Source organism: Pangasianodon hypophthalmus, chromosome 10 (assembly GCF_027358585.1).
Source record: "Pangasianodon hypophthalmus isolate fPanHyp1 chromosome 10, fPanHyp1.pri, whole genome shotgun sequence".
Taxonomy (NCBI): Eukaryota; Metazoa; Chordata; class Actinopteri; order Siluriformes; family Pangasiidae; genus Pangasianodon; species Pangasianodon hypophthalmus.
In genome coordinates, this window is record NC_069719.1 from 6,165,341 (window position 1) to 6,178,094 (window position 12,754).

Sequence of the window (12,754 nt, forward strand, 5' to 3'; positions counted from 1 at the left end):
ATGATGAAAACTGTCACGTTATAATATTTTTAAAGTATAAATATAGGCTTTTCTGATCCGTCCATTCAATTCAAGAGGGTATAGCCTCATGTTTTGCTGTTTCCAGCCAGTGGTTTTTGAGTAGTCATATTCTTTGAAATGCTGGCTATAGACATAAATGCCAGCTGCCTCTGAAAATCTTAACATGCTCACCCTCATCCCGGCGAATAGCACAAAACCATTTCTTTCAGTGGGAAATGAGTGCAAGCTCAAATAACAATGTTTGCTTGAAGTATTTGTGCAATTAGGGACACTGCAGTGATCAAGATCTCACATGATCTAACATTTATTAGAAATGAGATGGTTATATCATACCTGTTGCTAAGGATAAGTGTGGCCACTTTTAAATCTTTTTCTAAGTAATGAGTGGAAAATAACAAGGAAAGGTTGAAAACAAAAATGAAACCAAACCTCACTGTCTATGATGAGCCTCACATTGTGTTCATGCACGGAATTTGCACCTAAACTGCAGTTAATAGATAAACAGATTTCTATCTAATGACTATAGCAGTTAGTTAAAGACCTTTAGTGGTTTCAAGACCTGAATTACAAAATCAGCTTTTATAATATAATTAGAGTAACACACTAAAAGATTGAGTGCATTGAGGCTTTACAAACTGTGGGATATTCCACTTATCACAACAACATGTACACTTTTCATAACAGCCCTTACAGAAAAGTAATGTGAACTTCACACGAGACTTCACATGTATTTGTGAAATGCACAAATACATGATTTGGATATGAAGTTTGCATGTGATTTATAGACACACATTATGTTAAGTGTTTTCATGCTTTTCAGTTTTTACATGATTTATTTATTTTCACATGAAATGTTTACATGATTTGTTTCTTTCAACACGCAACGTGTGTGGTTTCATTTACAGATGTGGTTTTCTCAAACGAATAATTATTTTTCTTGATCACATATTCCTCACATGATGTCATATGTTTTTAACTGGAGTTGTTTTAGTTCACATGTGCAACATCGGGGCAGGACATGGTGAAATGCACCTTCACCTGTTTTTCAGATTTAATCACAAGATCACATGTGATGTATATGCAAATGTTTTCCATAATAGACACACATTCAGAAATAAAGAACATTTAGATAGAGAAAACATAGAAAAAGAAAAAAAAGATAGCCCAGGCATTTAGAATAGTGCTAGTATAGACTGATACAGTACTGTAACGCTAATCAAAGAGAACTTGAAATTGTCACAGGCGCAATGCAGAAGCAAGACGTGACAAAGTACCACTGTGAGTCCTGCTTATTTACAGAGAGTGTGTGATTGCAAATTACCTGAGTGTCATGAGTGCCATTAGCAATCAGGAGAACTTGACTGGAGATCATGTGATGAAGCCTCAGGCTGAGGATCATGGGAGCACATGAAGAAAGGTTACAAAGAAATACTTTGATATTAAGTAACAAACCACTTTTCAGTTATTTTGTAGATATATGACATAGCCAAGTGCATGAACAAACAAACAAACAAACAAATCTGCAGACAAATTATGGCAGGACTTCCAAGATATTTAATTTCCTTATTAAACTGAAAACAGATTTGGTGAGATTTGAGTTTTTTTTTTTTTTTTTTTTTTTTTTGGAAGGAGCCTCCAGTGTTAGTGCTTTGTAACATTCAGAGATAAAACTATAACTTGGAAACACTGGAAAGTCTTTAGGACAGATGGCTTTGCAGTTTCTTAGTAAGTTTTATTTCTTATTAACTTCAAGAAAGACAGAAAATAGAGGCTGGTGAGGACATGGCCATGTTTATAGTTGCAATAATGTAAGTAATATGAGTAACTAATGTTATTGTTGTTGTTGATGTTCTACAATATTAAATGTATCTTCAACTAAAAAGTATGATGCGTTATCGTTTAATAAATAAAAATTGTAATAATTGGTAAATTGTTGTGGTAGCAATAAAAGAAATAAAACAGTTCATGATGTGCTGTTATTGGAAAATATTAATCTTCAGGATGGTAACAGTAACTCTTTTTCATGTCCAGCCACATCACACCACCTCATCATTGATTATTTTCCTGTAACAGCATGGCCTCATGGGTTTTATTCCATACTCAATATTTTCATTCATTCATCTTTTATCCTGGTCAAGGTTTGCAATGTCTCAATATTTTGATATTTAAATTAATTTAGTTATTTGTAAAAACATGTGCTTAAGACTGTACAGTACTGTGTATAGAGTATAACTGTCTAATTAGTGTGATGTTTTTAAAATGTTAATATACAGGGATCAGAAAATGAAGATGAGCAGTGTATGACTATCTAAAGCAAACTATTTATAACAAAACGTTTAAAAAATAAATAATTGTTGTGTGCATTTTTTGTTTGCAATTTTATTCTAATTTTATGTAGTATTATTCATGATATATTTTTTTATGTTGTTCATTGAATTTTGAGTGAGCCTAAATGTCTTTGTCCCTGTAAAGACACTGTTACATTCACACACATTCCTGAAATTCTGTAAGTCTTATTGTTCAGAAGACTACAGACTGCAGTCCTTTAGACTGGACTGAAAGCTGATCTGCTGTAAGTGCGTGAAGATTATAACTGTAGCGATACATGAGGTAAGCCCTCTGCTGCATCCTATAGTTTTGCGTAGTGTCTAATCTTCTCTAATGCCTTGTGTTATGTCTGACTGAGCTAATGGGAACCCGTGTGTCTGGACTGAGTGGTTTCCTGACCATGTGGTCTATTGTTATTAACATTGTGGCTTTGAACTGGTACATGAATTTTAGATACTATTTAGTTACACTTTGGAATGCTTTATAGTGAAACAGGACAGTTTTAAAGGAGCCAATCCAATCTGATAACCCATCTGGGGACCTGCTTCTTTATGCATGAGTCTTTCTAAGATCAGATTCAGTTACATTTAACCTGGTCTTACTCACTGTGAGTGGAAGTGACATGAAGTGTCATATTATTGTAAATTCAGAAGAATTCACACATACCAACTTTTTATCAAAGGTTACTAATAGCTAGGATTAGGATAAAGCTATTTCATAATTTATTCATATTAAATCGATCAACATTGCTCTCACTTGTTAGAATTTCTACAAATTTGGTGTGAGATTTGCTTGCTTCAGATCACAATCAAATTGCAATAACAACCTACACCTATTGGTTCAGATTAGGACAGGAGTTCACAGTGGTAGCGTTCCTTACAGCACCATTTGTTGAAATTTAATTGTACATATATATTTTTTTAAAAATTTACCGCATTAGTTAACATTAAGAAATTTCAACATTAATAAATTAATAAAGTACAACATGTATTAACTGATGTTTGTTTCAATGTTAATGAAGTACATCTACAATGACTTGATTATTTCACAGCACTGTAGAATTCTTTAATCTGATTCCTCAGAAGGGAAGACATTGATAAATTTTCTACAGCAGCAGCTCTGACAGCAAGTTGTAGCTTTTCCTTACAATATCATTTATTGAAATAAAAAAAAACTACAGTTATTTTTCTTTTAAAAGTATTGTAATTGTATGTAAATCAAAATCTCTGACTGTTATTGTTACTTAAGCTACCCAAGTACAATTCTCATATTATGATTTTGAATCTTTTACGAATCACAAAATACACACTTTCAGTCTACATTTTCAAATCCTTGGTTACGCTAGTATATTTCGACTGAAACATCTCCTCTTGTAATGTTTTGATAGGCGGGGCTTCCAGATAGCGAGGGGGTGGGGCTAAATACTGTTTTACTGTTTTTGACAGTGGTAAGGTATGTAAAGCTAAAAAGGGAGCCATTAGAAAGAATCAACTTGATGTGATAATGATTAGCAATGATTGCTAATGATTAGCAGAAATTTGCATTTTTAAAAATTAACTATAGAATTGCAGTTAAAAAAAATCGCAATTTCACATTCAGGTTATATTTTACAGTAAATTAACTCCACAGAGTTAAGAGTCAGCATGACTCTGCGTTCAAGTATCTGTGTCATAAGAGTGCAAGCTAAGATTGACATAATCATTGTCCTAAGGCATCTGTTTTTTTGAGATATACTTCGAGGACATAGGGGAGTTCATATGAGTCTGTATGAGTGCGTCTATGAGTCACCAAGTTTTGTTCCTAAATGCGAATGAATGCATGCTGCTATTTTAGAGCCTGAAACAGAACTTTATTGGTTTGACGTTGGAAATGAATCAAGAACATTTACTGAATGTCTCTTTTATTTTTTTATTTTATTTTAAATGCAATTTTCAACACCAATATTTAAAATTTTATCAAAGTTAAGTTTAGAAGATCAGATCTATCAACACTAGTGACAGTTTTGTGTCACAAAGGGACTTCACAATGAGGTAATGCTTCTAAAACTGAACACCACTCAACAGACCACGTGGAAAGGTTTATAAATAACAGCTGTGTATTTAACCTTTGCATGTTCTGTGGGAACATACCGTCATTCCTATAAGTGTGTGTGTGTGTGTGTGTATGTGTGTGTTCCATCTATGGCTAAAAATAAGCATGTTCCTAAATGAGGTTCACTGTGTACTTAATTTTACTCATTGATAGTTTGAACATTGGTTAATACAGGTGTTAATTATTTGACTTATGGTTTATTTTTTTTAATAAACATAAATGAGTACAAGTGTGATTTCATTTGTTAGTGTTATTTATTGTGTATTGATGCTGAAGTACTGAAGATGGTTTGTTCAGGTTAACTACTGCCTTAAACAATGAGCATTATACTGATCTATAAACAAAACAATTGAATGAGGTATGCATGAAGCAGCAGGAGAAATATTTTTTTCTTCTGGAAGGTAATGGAAGGACAAACTGGGGCACGGTAGTTAGGAAATATCTCGAGTTTTATAAGAACCAAACAAAATCACTCTCCTTCAAAGAACTGAAAAGCAGTGAAGCGCTAAAGCCAACCTTAACATCATTTCCCCTGCAGTACAGAAAGTCTGATGTGATGGAATGATGAAATGATTGACAGAGAGAGGAGAAAGAGATAGACAGATTGATGAATGGCCATGCCACAAATAGATACATTTAATTAGGTTCTCCACTTGCTTGGGAGTTCCTTCATGTTTTCAGCACCCTGTAATCAGAGTTTTGTCAGATTTACATACAGGTTAAACCTGTTGCGTTACTGCAGCACCCCCTTCCTCTTTTCCTCACTCAACACCTCCTCCTACTTGTGTCTCTTCATCTGTTCCTTACCTTCCCTCGCTTCCCTCCTCCGCTGACTCCTGTCTCTTCATCTGCTCCTTTCAGTCCCTCACTCTACACCTCCTCCAATGTCTGTCTCTCCTGTCTGCCTTTTCTTTTGCGAATTTGTTTTACAGGTCACTAAAGTCATAACCTTTTCTGTGGCAATCATCCGTTCCTCCCTCCCTCCCTCCCTCCCACTCTCTCTATCCCTGCAGCATGCAACAGGTGTTTTTTTCTCTTTCATGGGGAACAGGTGCATTCCTTCACTGAAAGAGACTTGCACATGTTTAATTTTTAATCAGCGTCTGGGTTTCTGCTTCACTGTTTCAGTGGCGTAGGTCGTGCATTGAAATTATACACAGAAATGATACTCATTGAAATTATACACAGAAATGATACTCGTTGAAATTATACACAGCTCAGGACAATTCTTTATGTAGCAGAGAAGAAACTCCTCTGAGCCTGATTATGCATGTTTACAAAAAATGATGAACTGATATGAATAATGACATACTGTTAGTGAGTGAGGTAATAAAACTTCTCAGAAAGTTTCCCAACACAACTGACTAAACTTTTACATGTCTTACAAAAAGCTAGTGAGATACATCAGAAGTATTGGGAGTTGGAAAATTAAAAAAAAAAAAAAATTGGTTCCTGCGTATATGACAGGGTTTTTTCTGAACTACAGGTTTGGATCAGTCTGCAATACAAGTCAACCAGTGACTCCAGTTCCCAACATGCACCGCGGCCTCCAAACATGGCCGCCCTGGACTCCATTTCCCACAACACACACACACACACACACACACACACACACTGCCTCGCTCTCAGTCACCAGACTTTTGATTGTGCACAACTGCATGCAATTACACACACACCCTTTAAAAGAGACTCTCAGTCACAAGAACTTTGCGAAGTATTCGCTCAATTCCTTTGTGTCTTTGACATTACCAAGCCTGTTTATTCTCTGCCTGATCTTTGCCGGTTTTGACCTTGATATTGTTCTTTGTTTTGTGCATTTTGCCTACTCTCTGACATCCTGTTTGTTGATCAGCTGGCCTCTGCCCATCCTGTTTTTTTTTTATTACTGCGCTTCATTTTTTGGATTGTTTGCATGAGCTTTATTAAACACTGCCTTACCTGCAATTGCATCGGTCTCCGCTATCTGTACATGACAAATAGGTATAAAATGTGAATGTTCTATCTATCTATCTATCTATCTATCTATAGTTAAGTATATATATAATATATACATAAAAATATATATATAAAAATGGGCAATTATATATATATATATATATATATATATATATATATATATATATATATAATTGCCCATTTTTCCTGCTTCCAACACATCAACTTTGAGAACTGACTGTTCACTTGCTGCCTAATATATCCCACCCCTTGACAAATGCCATTGTAACGAGATAAGCAACGTTATCATTCATATATTATACACTTCACCTGTCAGTAGTTTTAATGTTATGGCTGATCTGTGTGTGTGTGTGTGTGTGCATGTGTGTGTACAGTATATATCACACCCAAGCACAAACTAAGGGGCCCAAACATGTTCCAGCATGACAATGCCCCTGTGCACACAGTGAGGTCCATGAAGACATGGTGTGTTAAGGTTGGAGTGGAAGAACTCGAGTGTCCTGCACAGAGCCCTGACCTCAACCCCACTGAACACCTTTGGGATGAACTGGAACACTGACTGCACCCCAGACCTCCTCACCCAACATCAGTGCCTGATCTCACTAATGCTCTTGTAGCTGAATGAACACAAATCCTCACAGCCATGCTCCAAAATCTAGTGGAAAGCCTTCCCAGAAGAGTGGAGGGACTAAATCTGCACTGCAGCCTCAAAAGCGCTCTGCTTGCACAGCTGACAAAGGATTTGTTCCCCAAAATGTTCTGTTATACTGCAAACTTTGTATCTATAGTATTTATTTGTTTGTCAATGGGACAAACCACACACACACACACACACACACACACCTGTTTTCTGTTGCACCAAATTAACACGCTGCTTTCCGTGTGTGTCATTGTGAAGCTTTTGTCATGTGTACCCTACTGTTTCCGATGGACTGTACCTATTTCTTGTCGTGGGGTCATAGCTCATGTTGATGTTTCTTGTTTCCACTTTGTTTCTTTTGTTTCTATTTTCTACACTAATCCGCCTTCACTTGCATCTGCCTCCAATACCTGATACCTACCACTACGCCCTCATAAAAACTGGACAAACCCAAAGGGAGAAATGGCAGTATGGTGTATGAATTCTGCCTATGAAAATGCTCTGAACTAGAGATGTGCGTTTGTTTAATCCTGCTCACACAGTTGTTACTATTTTTTAGTAGCCTAATTTAAAGCACTGCGATCCAGATCAGGCACTTTAGTAAGATTGAAAGAATGAATGCTGTAAGTGCAGCACTACATGATGCGTTTATGTTAATGAATATGGTCTTCCTTTGACCCACGAGCTTCATATCTGACTGCTCACTCACACCAGCAAGAAAGTCAATCTCTTGTTTGCACATCTTTTCTGTTGCTTCCCTCAACATTTTCATATTCACATTCATATCTGCATTTATATCTGTTTAAAATAACATTATCTGTTCATTCTTAATAACATATTCATATTCAGTTACATCCCTAAAATGGGCAAATATATATGTTCAGATGTATACAGGTGTTACAGTTGCTGTCTCCGGTTCAGTCATGAGCTCTGAGTCTGTATGAATGTTTTGGATGTTCTGCCCATGCTCATGTAGGTTTCCTCCACGTTCAACAGTTTCCTCCCACCTCTCAACGAGGTGGAGTGGCTACACTCAATTGCACCTAAATGTGAAAGTGTTTGTGTGTGTGTGTGTGTGTGTGCATTATGCCCTGCACTGGACTGGCATCCCGTCTAGGATGTATTCCTGCCTCAGGCCCAGTGATCATGGGATAGGCTCCGCATCCACCACCACCCTGACCAGCATAAAGTGCTTACTGAATTTATTTACACACCCTTTGCCCTTGAGCAGTTTTTAGATCCTCTCATTTGGCATTCCCCCTTTCTTCCTGACATTTCTCTTGTAACTCCACAAATGTCAGATGAGTTACAAGAGACAGACAAAACCTCTTTTCAATTTTTTTTTTTTTTTTTAATTTTAGCTTACATTTTAAAATGTTGTCTTGTTGCAGGTTTCATTTTTAGCTTTTTTTATATTAAATGCATAAAATTCTTTTACTATTGATTTAAATTGTAAAACAGAATTTCCTTTTTTCCGCCCAGAAACCATGGGGATGCATTGAATATATTGTACGTGACAGCAGTAATGCCAGATCACCTTAAGGCGAAGACTCATGCAGATGTGCCTGTGTGGTTTTGCACACAATTTCTTATGAACCAGGACTTTTTTAATGGAAGTCATTCATAATGATTCACAACTGGTTTGTGAAACATAGACGCCATGATTTTCACTTTGCTTTCACAATACAATCATGATATTAATCTGTTTTCCAGGGCATAGACTCATTTCACGTGTGCTGTAGAGAGTGAGCACCAAGTGGAGAGCTGGGCAAAGTGAAGATATGAGTCAGCTGCTTAGTGTGACATTTTGTTCTAATAAAATGATAGCAACAAACATTTAATAATGCAAATACAACCCATTATCTTCCTAGCCAGAGAGCGATTGGCCCAGTTTTCTCCATATAGAACTATAGTATTAAATCAACACAATTTAAACATGCGTGGTGGAATAGCACAGCAGGAAGGTGGCAGTTGGCGAATGCCAGTGACCTGAGTTTGATCCTCAGTTGATCCTCAGTGCGGGGTTCAGGCTTATTCAGGGCTTTGAATGATAATCAAATCTTATTGGATGTATGAAAACAAATTGTCTTAATGTAACTCAATTCAATCATGTGGAACTGATGTACACATTTGAATTTAGTAAATTCAATGAGCTTTTGTTTTTTTTTTTCAGCGCAGATGCGACTGGATGAACCAGAGGCAACATATAAACTGATAGCTTTTAAATGTATGGTTGGTAGCCAGGCATGCAGATATGTGGTACAATATTGTTATTACAATATAATATAGTAGTTATTACTTCAGAACAGCATACTTACATACAGCCATTATAAAGTAAGAAGTAGTTAAATATTAACATTCTGATGTAACACTACACGCATTAGTTCATTGTGGAGAGATGATGAAGAAAAGGGATACTGTTAAAGTACAAACACACGCACACATACACACACACACACACACACATGCACACACTCCTGGGCCATGTTCCAGTACACCGAGAAAGTTGCTCTCGTTTCATCCTCTTTTGCAAGATGGGACATGTAGACTGAAACTGGGCGTGAGTCCCGATCTGAAGACAACACGTGAGAGATACGAAGATAGTTGCGCCTGTGTGTGTGTGTGTGTGTGTGTGTGTGTGTGAGCGCACATATTTGTGCATTTATAGCTTTGATTTATATCTTTAATTTGAGAAAAGCTGCCTAAAACCTTTTTCATTTCTGGGATTAAATAGGACATTGAGTTGATTATTTTTACCTGTCCATGTGTGTGAGTGTGAGTGTGTGTTGAGGTGGTCCAGGCATGTTCCCGTTACTCTCGATGTGGTAATATATCCTGGAAAACTGCGCACTCCCACTATCCCACGGGAACATCCCAACTCATCCAGAAAAGAGGAGGAGAGAGACTAGGTGAGGGAGGACAAAGCTGCAAATAAATAATCAGATGACTATCATCCAAGGGGAAGAAAAAATGATAAAAACACACATCATTCACATGAGAGTAATGAGGGATTCTTTCACACACTCACGCCCCATTGGCAGCCATCTGCCCAAGAGAAAGCCATAGGCTAGTGCTTGGAATTAACAGTGCTCTCTCTCTGACTCCCAGTCTTAGACACACACACACACACACACACACACACACACACACATATATATATATATATATATATATATATATATATATATATATATATATATATATATATACACACACACACTACTGTGCGAAAGTCTTAGGCACCCTATTTTTTTAGTACAAACTTTGTTATATGTTTTATTTTATGACTTCTACATTATTGATTCAGTACAAAAACATTTTAGATTTCCAAACATTAATTTTCCAGCACAAAATTAAATGTTACAGAAAAATGTTTGTATGTCAGTAAAGAAAGCAGCATATTACATAAAAGACACTTTTCAGACAAAAAAACATAATGAAGGCTGCTGGGTTTTGCTGCAAAAATAAGAAGCAAGTGTAACAGTCAAAGTCTCCAGAAGAACTGCGGCTGCTTCTGCAAGATGCTCAGTAACACTTACAGCTCATTTCCTTATAAAACTGCACACATTGTACCCGAGACTACTAATTTTTAAGTAATGGGGTAGAAATCAAAGATCAGTTTTGATTTCAGGTTGCCTTCTGATTTCTGAATTCTAACCCGTGAAGCCAGACAGGAGCATTTTTTTATCGGCTGCTTATATGCATAACAGGGCAGTGTAACGAAAGAGCTACCTGCCCTCTTCCACATACATGAATTCATGATTGGCTAGTGTTGCTGTGATTGACAGAGGAGGAGTGTATTTCATCCCTTCCACCCAGACAGCATGGCCAGTTTTGGTCTTTAGACTTGTGGCGTCATCAGGATTTGAAAATCGTGATCTTCCAATGATATTCTGATTTTGCGATTTTCTAACAAATGTACTTAGTTCTGTTTCCCAGAATACAAACAAACTAGTAGCCTGAAGCCCAGATCGGGCAGTTACTAAGGATGAATGAATGAATGCTGTAAATTTTGTCATATCTGAACACTCACTCATGCCTGCACAAAAGACAAAAAAACAAACAAACAAACAAAAAAAAAAACACCAAATAGTATGCCTCTGGTTAGTAACTACATTTTAGAAACAATGCCAAATACATGCAACAAGTGAAAACTATTAAGTCCTATGGAGAGGGGTAAAGGAGACACACAATTCAACGCATGTATATACAGTACTGTGCAAATGTCTTAGGCACATGCAAAGAAATGCTGTAGAGCAAAGTTGCCTTCAAAAATAATGAAATTAAATGTTTCTACATTTAAAAAAATACTATAAAGAGCAGTAAACAGTAATAAATGACACAAAATAAATATTTGGTCTGATGACACTTTGCTTTTAAAAAAAACATTTAGTAGTCTCAGGTACAATGTGTGCAGTTTTATAAGGAAATGAGCTGTAAGTGTTACTGAGCATCTTGCAGAACCAGCCACAGTTCTTCTGGAGACTTTGACTGTCGTACTTGCTTCTTATTTTTGCAGTAAAACCCAGCAGCCTTCATTATGTTTTTTGTCTGAAAAGTGTCTCTTATGTAATCTGCTGCTTTCTTTACTGACATGCAAACATTTTTCTGTAACATTTAATTTTGTTCTGGAAAACTAATGTTTGGAAATCTAAAATGTTTTTGTACTGAATCAATAATGTAGAAGTCATAAAATAAAACATATAACAAAGTTTGTACTAAAAAAAAAAAAAAATAGGGTGACGGTTTTTGCCCCTATGATCACGATTGCTGATCCTGTGCTAATACCCAGCATTCACCTCATATCCAGGAAACTGTCAGTGTGACATTACACACCAGTCTCACTATGTATGAGTCTGCTTATCTGTATATCAAAAAAAAACAAAAAAACAAGACACTGTTCAAGGAAATAGGAGCCAAATGTAACTTACTGTACATGGTGTGTGCGTGTGCATATGTGTTTAAAAGAGTGTGTAAGCATTTCTGATTTATGTGCATGTGTCGGATTTTAAGAAATGCACTCCTGAATTTCCCCCTCTTGTGTAACTCATATGCCGAGATGTGTTTAACATATGGTTGTGGGAGTGAAGTGCAGGTCACGGCTGTAATAAAAGTAGTGTTTATTTGGTGCAATATGATATTTAGAGTCAGTTTGCATTTTGGCAAGAACAAAGCAGGTTAATCCATCATCCAGAAAAACAGAAAGCCAGACCACAATCAAAACTAGAGACTGCTAAACACTATACACTAGGGGTGTAACACAATGCCACTATCTGTATCTGTATCCGTTTAACGATCCAAATATTCATACTGTACCTGTAATCGGAAGTGGGTGTAGCCTACTCTTTCTTGCTCTCTCTCTCTCTCTCTCTCTTTTTTTTTTTATTACGAACCCTATTACTATGTCCCCAGAAACACAGGAAAAACACTGGAAAATCCACACAGGTAGAAATGTCAGCACTATCAGCGTGATCTGGGAATTCTGGCTCTGACAGTTCCTCAACCTCATCTACATCACTCAGGTTTATAACAGATCTCAGATGAAATCTCACCTATCATACAACAGCTACCAACCAGGCAGGGCGAAGGCTAACACGTGCTTCTTTATGAGACCTGTGAAGCCAGACAAGAGTGTTTTTTGAACTGCTGCTCATACTGCATCACAGGGCAGCATAACACACTCAGAGGAAAGAGCTATCCACCCTCTTCTACATACAT

The 12,754-nt window shown here is 36.7% G+C and overlaps 1 long non-coding RNA gene across 1 annotated transcript; it reads right to left on the reverse strand.

Annotated features, from left to right (window-relative positions):
* Positions 1 to 915: 915 nt before the first annotated feature.
* Positions 916 to 5,352, reverse strand: LOC117598232 (uncharacterized). The gene is made up of 3 exons (XR_004578928.2): positions 5,248 to 5,352; positions 1,343 to 1,409; positions 916 to 1,059 (listed from the first exon to the last, which is right to left on the reverse strand). It is a non-coding gene; the product is annotated as an uncharacterized LOC117598232 (long non-coding RNA).
* Between the last annotated feature and the right edge of the window lie 7,402 nt (positions 5,353 to 12,754).